Below are 9,450 nucleotides of genomic sequence, written 5' to 3' on the forward strand. Positions count from 1 at the left end.
CGAGCCGCCACGCTCTCGTCCTGCATCGAGCCGTCACGCTCTCGTCCTGCATCGAGCCGTCACGCTCTCGTCCTGCATCGAGCTACCACGCTCTCGTCCCGCATCGAGCCGCCACGCTCTCGTCTTGCATCGAGCCGCCACGCTCTCGTCTTGCATCGAGCCGCCACGCTCTCGTCCTGCATCGAGCTACCACGCTCTCGTCCCGCATCGAGCCGCCACGCTCTCGTCTTGCATCGAGCCGCCACGCTCTCGTCCTGCATCGAGCCGTCACGCTCTCGTCTTGCATCGAGCCGCCACGCTCTCGTCCTGCATCGAGCCGTCACGCTCTCGTCCTGCATCGAGCCGTCACGCTCTCGTCCTGCATCGAGCCGTCACGCTCTCGTCCTGCATCAAGCCGCCACGCTCTCGTCCTGCATCGAGCCGCCACGCTCTCGTCCTGCATCAAACCGCCACGCTCTCGTCCTGCATCAAGCCGCCACGCTCTCGTCCTGCATCGAGCCGCCACGCTCTCGTCCCGCATCAAGCCGCCACGCTCTCGTCCTGCATCGAGCTACCACGCTCTCGTCCTGCATCGAGCCGCCACGCTCTCGTCCTGCATCGAGCTACCACGCTCTCGTCCCGCATCGAGCCGCCACGCTCTCGTCCTGCATCGAGCTACCACGCTCTCGTCCCGCATCGAGCCGCCACGCTCTTGTCCTGCATCCAGCTATCACGCTCTCGTCTCGCATCGAGCCGCCACGCTCTCGTCCTGCATCGAGCCGCCACGCTCTCGTCCTGCATCGAGCCGCCACGCTCTCGTCCTGCATCGAGCCGCCACGCTCTCGTCCCGCATCGAGCCGCCACGCTCTCGTCCTGCATCGAGCCGCCACGCTCTCGTCCTGCATCGAGCTACCACGCTCTCGTCCTGCATCGAGCCGCCACGCTCTCGTCCCCCATCGAGCCGTCCCGCTCTCGTCCTGCATCGAGCCGCCACGCTCTCGTCCAGCATCCAGCAAAATTTCAATAGCCATTTTCTAGGCTATTCCTCCAGTTTGTCCAGGCTAGGTCGTCCTGTAGTCTGTCTATCTTAATGTCTTGATTCTTCTCATAATTTTTTGCATCAGCAACAACAGAGCAGAAGTTGTTAAACATATTGGGCAAGCGAATATGTCATAAATACTCATACTCCCTCTCAGTAAAACAAACAAGTAAGAATTAGTGAGTTTTGCAGGGATATCCTGCGTAGGAATATCCCTGGAAAAAAAACTCTGGAAGATCGTTTACATGTATCAGCGACATGATGGGTCCGAGCACTGAGCCCTGTACTCACCTAGTTGTGCTTTGGCTCTTAGGTCCTGTCTCAACTGCTAATTACCCGAGTGTAGTTACAGGATGAGAGCTACGCTCGTGGTGCCCCTTCTTCCCAGCACTCTTTGTCATATAACACTTTGAAACTACTGACGGTTTTGGCCTCGACCATACCTCACGTAGCTTGTTCCAACCGTCTACCACTCTGCAAAAGAAATTTTTTGATTGCTTTTGTGGCACCTTTATTTCCTTTGTTTGAGTCTGTGTCCTCTTGTTCTTGAAGTTCCAGGTCTCAGGAATTCTTCCCTATCAATTTTATCAACGCCTCTAACGTTAAATAACTCTTGCCCTTCAGTTCTGGGAGCCACTTAGTGGCATGTCTTTGCACCTTTTCCAGTTTGTTGATGTGCTTCTTAAGATATGGGCATCACACAACCACTGCATATTCTAGCTTTGGCCTAACAAGTCGTGAACACTTTCTTTAGTATTTCGCCATCCACATATTTAAAAGCAATTCTGAAGTTAGAAAGTGTAGCATAGGCTCCTCGCACAACGTTCTTTATGTGGTCCTCAGGTGAGTTTTCTATCTAGAACCACCCCCTAGATCTCTTTCTTTATAAATCTTTAAAGATTTTCCACATAATTTATAGGTTGTGTGGGGTCTCTTCTCCTATTCCACATTACACAACATGGAATTTATGCACATTAAATTCCATTTGCCAAGTGGTGCTTTTTGAAGGGCATTAGAATCATCTGAGTTTCATATCCTTCCTATTATCTTAGCATCATCAGCAAACATGTTCATATAATTCTGTATTGCATCTGGCAGATCATTTATGCAGACAATGAACATCACCGGTGCAAGAACTGAATCCTGTGATACTCCACTTGTGACATTTCTCCAGTCTGATACATTGCCTCCGATTGCTGCCCAAATTTTTCTATCAGTTAGAAAATTTTTCATCCATGTTAGAAGCTTACCTGTCACTCCTCCAATAATGTTATTAAAACAAGACTAAAACCAGTCCGCTAAAACAGAAGCAAAAAAGAAACGGGGAAAAAGGAGGTGGGGTTTAAACTGAAGGGACGCTTTCAATTTCCAGAACCTCTTATGTGGAACTCTGTCGAAAGTCTTTTTTTTTTAGGTCCAGATAGATGCAGTCAACCCAACCATCTCTTTCCTCAAAAAAAGGCCTGACCAAAGACCAAACTGCGGGGACGCTAAGCCCCGAAATCATCTAAAGATATAGCTATGCCACTTGGGGGCTTCGTATTTGATTCAACTTGCATCATGCCCTACTTAGTTTTATAATTATAATGATTCATTGTGTTGGAAGACAGGAAGCCAGTGTGTATTCACACAGGTTAGGCTTTTATCGAAGTTCCCCCTCCACAGTAGTGGGGTCAGTTCATTAGACCCCACAACAAGCTGATTAACTCCTGGGTACCTACTTACTGCTACGAGAAGGCTGTATTATGTGAAAGGAAATGTACCCAACCATTTGTCCTGCCAGCGATTCAAATCCGGAATTCTCTATTGTGCATCGAGAACGAACTAGACTGTACTACCGGGACCCTTAAATGAACAAGTTTTCCCTATGGACAATGGTCTATAATAGTTTTATCTTTTCTTTGGTGAACATTAGGTTCACACGCAACAGTTGTGTGTTGGACGCCAGTTAGTCGCCCATGGACATACACATAGGGTGACCTAATACCCTCTTAAGCTAAACAACTTAATAAGTATCAACAACGTGTCAGCAGATTTGAATGCAATCTACTCTGCTGCAGACCACAGACCTCAGACACACCCCGGGCATCAGAGCGTCTACACGCGCTTCCTTACACACTCTACAAGCTAGTTCGTGGCCCGTGTAGAAGATAGAAGATATATATATATATTTATAATAAAACTAAGAAAAAGCAGTGGACGTTTGGTACTCCAATTCCTGCCCACAACCTAATCATTCTACAACGACATCGACCGATGTTACACTGGTGGCAGCGGTGGGATTCACCCCTGTCCTCCAGCAGCACAGCAGCTCACAGCAGCGCAGGAGCACAGCAACACAGCAGCTCACAGCAGCGCACAGCAGCTCACAGCAACGCACAGCAGCTCACAGCAGCACAGCGTCGCAGCAGCACAGCAACACAGCAGTGCGCAGCAACACATCAGCGCAGCAGCGCACAGCAGCACAGCATCGCAACAGTTCGGCGTGCCTGACTCACCCAGCGTGCCCCGTGCCTTGTTCACCCAGCGCGCGCCACTGGCTCACTCACCCAGCGCGCGCCCGTGCCTGACTCACCGCGCGCCACCAGCTGACTCGCCGTGACTCACCGTGACTCAACGAGCCTTGGTGCCTGCCTGACGTCACCTTACCACCCCTCGCTGTCTGGCCTGACGACTCCTGCCGCGCCTGACGACTTCTACCGCACCTGACGTCTCTTGCCGCCTCCCGGCGCCGACGACGCCGCAGCACGACGCCACAGCACGACGCCGGACCTGTGACGACCAGATCATCTCTGCCCTGTTGAACGGATTGCAGCCCTAACAGCCTTCAGCTCTAGTTAAGTACCCTTTGTTATTTGTGTAGTAGAGTAAACTGTGGACTTTCGTGGGCACAATGTAAACTTACTTTATGGATAACCGATACTCGCTCAGGCCTCGCTCGCGCACTTACCCCTACAGTCTACGGTCTCGTTCACTATCGGAGAGTAACTTACTCTTAACTAGTGAGCTCGCTCACTTATCCTTAGCCAGTGAACTTCCGACATCAGCTCTCGGTAGCTTATCCTCGTTAACCTCTACAACCAGCAGCGACTCAGTAATCATGACTCAAGCCCTGAATTCAGCGGGTTCTAACTCGAACACCGTTACAGTTCTTACACAGTCTGTTGACATTCGCCCGTTTAGTGGAAAGGATCCAACCCTCTTGGAGACATGGTTCGCTAGTGTAGAGGCTAGAGCGAGGAGCAAGGGTACTGCTGTCACAGACGCAGACTATATCAGTATGGCGACGTCCACACTTGACTATAAATCTGGAGATGCGTATCTCGTAGCAGGAACACCTGACTTAAAGAAAATTGTAGACTGGGAAGAATTTAAGAAATTCTTTCGTAGGAGATATATATCGGTAGTCGATCGTGATCCCTTTGGCATTGCTCGCCAATTAGCTACTGCGGTAATGCGTCCTGATGAAACACGCAACGCTTTTGCCACGCGTCTAGTTACGCTACAGGACTCACTGGAGAAAGCCTTGATGGGTTCTAGATGGGACGCTAGTGGAAGCCTCACTATACAGAATGTGGGTAAACTATTGGCGTTCGGTGCCATGCAGAGTCATGCCCCCGAGGCCATACTGAAAGACATTGAGGCTAGGAATTTTGGTCCTACCCACACACTTTGGGACTTAATGGACGTCATGGTAGAGTCCACAGACAGGCTAAAGTCCCGGGATTCTGCCCAGCTTTCTGCCGTTTTTCGTGCAAACAGTTCCCATACCACTGTGAACGTTGTCACGCGTTCTACCCCTAGACATGTTCAGACTCGTGCTAGGTCTCCTCCGCCTTCGTATGGCCCCAGGTCATACTCTAGAACAGGCTCCCCTCAATACCTTCAGCGACCTCGAACGCCAGAATGGTTTAACTGTGGCAAACCAGGACACCGTAAGGCAGAGTGTACATCAACTAACACTCGTTACCAACAGCATGCTAGACATAACTACACAGGCCGATCACATGATCACACCCGTTCTTATTGCACATATCACCGCCGACCTGGACATGACACTGCTGACTGTAGAGCCCGCCACGGTACTAACCAGGCTAACCGTTCTAGTCCTACTCCTCCTTCCCGTAGGCAACCGCAGGCTGCAACAACTAACCAGCGCCGACCGAGCCCTACACGTAGCCCTGCGACCCGACCGACTGCCCATGTTAGGTTCGCAACAACTGACAGCCGTGACACAGATGGACACCGTGACTCGCGCGTGATAAACGGCGCCACGGCCGTCAAGGATAATGCAGACACGACCTACGAACACACAGGTCAGCCCTTTGACTCTCAGTCGGGGGAAGGTATAGCAGCCTGGGTAAACGGTATGACGTAGGGAAGCGAGACGACCTCCCTGTATACTCAGTGCCTACCTGTAACAGGTACAGTGCCTTAGCAGAGGAGGATAACATGGACGAACTACACACTGACGGTACTCATGTACATGTACTCCAGACACCACGTCGACTGTGTCAGTCCCGTAATAACATGTTTAACAGGATGCCTATCAAGGACACAGAAGGTCCTCTGATTTCAGCCACCCTGAAGGGTCGACATGTTAAGATTTTCCTAGACACAGGAGCTAGAATCAACATCATTAAACAAGACGCCCTTCATGGCCTACGCGATCGACTCGATATACGCCAGTCGTCTGTTTCCAACCTTGGTGGACTTACTGGAGGAATGACTCCAGCGTTAGGTGAAGCGGACATAGAGTTAATAGTTAATGACAGATCACTCACCGTGCCATGTGTAATAGCCGGTGCAGTACGATTCCCTGGAGACATCCTACTCGGATTAAACACCATGAGAGACTACCGAGTTACTATCGATGCTTACCGTTGGGAAGCAACAATTGGTGATACAGTGGTACCTCTTTGCAGTGTGTACACCATGGGACATGAGTTCACCAACCATTGGGACTATGTCAGGTACATACAAACCAGGGGAGACCAGGGTACACTTAACCAGTCACGCCCAAACAAACCCGTCACTCAGTCACTTACTGACACCAGACCAACGCACGTTTCCACAGTCTCGCAGGTCGGTGAGGTCAATGAATCTTTGCAAGGGGCCCCAGCGATTGTTCATTACCTTACTTGCCTGGAGTCTAACATCAGTCAGGTCAGAGGCATCTTACACCAAGACACAGTCTTACATTCTCATGCACTAACAAAGGTTATTGTCAAAATACCTGGTGTATCTGACCTAGAACACGTAATAGCTGACAGTGACACATGTCAAATCAATGGTACCTACATAGAACCGTCCTTACATCAGGTGCAGAATAACACTACTGCTGTTTATGTTGCCAACGTCACCAATGCCAACATTCACCTTGCATCAGGCACACACATTGTTGACTTTGCCCATTATTCGTTACCGGTGCGAGTAGTGGATGAGGTCTCTACTGACCAAATAGTACATGCACTCACTCACACAACAAATCGAGATCTGATCGCGATCTCACCTGTGCATCTTAGCGCCACTGACTTCCCTGACGCCCAATCTCAGTTACTGACCATCCTCAACAAGCATCGCAACGTTGTTGCACTGACAGGTGAACAACTTGGACTGACACACCTCATTTCTCACAAAATTCCACTGGAACCAGGTACTCGCCCAATTTTTGTACCCGCATACAGATTGCCTCATTCACAACGAGCTGTTGCAGACCGACTCATTGACGAGATGTTACATGATGGCGTTATTGAAGAAAGTACTTCACCATGGAATGCTCCGTTAATCTTAGTACCCAAGAAGGATGGCTCTTGGCGTCCCGTCGTTGATTTCAGGAAACTTAATCAAGTTACGATTCCTGATCGATTTCCACTTCCCGTGCTTACTGACTTATTGCAGAACATAGGTCAGAATAAGGTTTTTTCCACACTTGATTTATTGCAAGGATTTTGGCAGATACCGCTCGACCCAGAAAGTCGAGAACTGACGGCGTTTTCCGTCCCTAATGGTCATTACCAGTACACCCGCATGCCTTTTGGCTTACGCAGCAGCCCTATTACCTTCTCAAGGCTTATGACAGACCTGTTCCGACGAATGATAGGGAATACCCTCATGGTCTACCTCGATGACCTAATTATCATGTCCAAGGATGTACCCTCACATCTTCAAAGTTTGGACCGAGTCCTTCAGAAACTAGCTGAAGCCAATCTGAAAATCAAACTTAGCAAATGCGCCTTCATGAGAGAAAAAATACAGTTTCTCGGCCATAACGTCACCTCGCAAGGCATCACCACTCTAGATTCAAAGATAGAAGCTGTCAAGAACTTTCCAGTCCCTCATAATGCTGAAGCAGTACAAAAGTTCGTAGGCCTAGCTGGATTTTACCGCCATTTCATTGCCGGTTATTCAGTGATTGCATCTCCTCTCACTCACCTCCTTAAGAAGGACGTTCCGTTCGTTTGGACAACTGATCAAGAGAAAGCATTTCAAACGCTCAAAGAAGCCCTGATATCTTCTCCTGTTCTCAAATTCCCAGACTTCACTAAACCGTTCATTTTAGTTACTGACGCCAGTAACATTGGGTTAGGGGCCGTACTCGCTCAAACTAGTGACAGAAAAGAACATGCCATTGCATATGCGAGCCGAGTCCTCTCTAAAGCTGAAAAGAATTATTCGACAACCGAGCGCGAAGCGTTGGCTGTCGTATGGGCACTCAAACATTTCAGAGATATCATCTATAACTACCCTGTCCATGTACTGACGGACCACCAAGCTATCATTCCCTTGTTCAGAGACAAGAACCCCATAGGCAAGTTTGCCCGTTGGTCGCTCACCATACAAGAGTTCCTACCCACGTTTGGATACTTACCTGGCAAACACAATGTAGTTGCCGATGCTCTCTCACGTTACGTCGCTCCCGTTCACGTTGAATACCCTTCATTAGACTTGCGAGATGTAGAACTCGCACAACGTCAAGACCCAATGTGGGCACCGATCATAAGCTTTCTCATGGACCCGCACACGACTCTTACCGTCAAGCCACCCGTACCACTCAAGGAACTAGTACTCTTAGATCATGTGCTCCATCGCAAGGTTATGCTTGGATCTCCTGCCAGACTGGTACATCAACTTGTTATTCCTGCGTCGATAGTTCCTACCGTGTTAAAACTTGTTCACGACGCCCCACACAGTGCGCATCCTGGCAAGGACCGCACCATCAAGCAGGCTCGTCTTACGTACTACTGGCCCAAAATGGCCAAACAGATTGAACGTCACGTGGATCAATGTCTAACCTGCCTAGCTCACAGAGGCCATGTTGCTGGCCCGAACCAGATTCAGACTTACCCTACGACTAATGTACCTTGGGATCGTGTTTCTATGGATTTGTTAACGAATTTTGCTGAAACCTCCAGAGGAAATAAACATCTCCTAGTTATGGTAGATAACTTCTCTAGATACTGTGAACTGGTTCCAATTCCAAACAAAACTGCAGAAACTATAGCTAGTGCCTTTCATGATCATATAATTTGCAGGTATGGTCCACCCAGAGTTATACTCTCTGACAACGGCCCGGAATTCAACAATTCTGTTCTGGAACAACTGGCTACATTGTACAACATCAAGAAGTGTAATATAATGCCTTATCAACCGGCTAGCAATGGCCTTGCTGAAAGAACTAACAAGAAGGTCCTTGACGCACTCAGAGTGACAGTCAATCGGGACAGTCACAAATGGGATGAACTTATGCCAATCGTCCAATGTTCGATAAACTCCTCTGTCAACTCCTCCATAGGAGACACACCTCACTTTGTGCTATTTGGGACAGACATGAGATTTCCTAATGCCATCATCTCCGCGCCGCCCGCGCCACTCTACAACTATGACGACTATGTTAAGGTAAAACGGAGAGACACTCAACTGGTGTTCCAGAGGGTCAAGGAACATCTCTCTAAAGCTACTGATGATTTCACACGGTTACAAAATGCTCGTGCTAAACCTACGAGAATAGGACCTGGATCTTTAGTAATGATCCTCAACCAGCGACGAGATGGTCCCATGTACAAACTGACTGAGAAGTTTCTTGGTCCTTACAGAGTTCTTGAGCATATCACAGGTAATAAGTATAAGCTGGAAAACCTAGCCACTGGAGAACAAGTACATGAGCATCTCAACCACATGAAATTAGCCCGTCTGACTGTTGAAGATGACACCCCGACTCCTGTCCCTGACAATGTACTGTGTGACCCTACCACTGTGACACCCATTTCGGTCTCAGACATGCCCAGCGATACTACCCCACCACGTACTCACACATACAATCTTCGGTCCAGACCTGTTATTTCGACAGTACACTACCAACAGTCTGATGATTCCTCTTCGTGTGACTGTGGTGTTCCAGTCTGTAAGGGACAATGGATGCGTTCTATCTG

Source organism: Procambarus clarkii, chromosome 40 (assembly GCF_040958095.1).
Source record: "Procambarus clarkii isolate CNS0578487 chromosome 40, FALCON_Pclarkii_2.0, whole genome shotgun sequence".
NCBI lineage: Eukaryota > Metazoa > Arthropoda > Malacostraca > Decapoda > Cambaridae > Procambarus > Procambarus clarkii.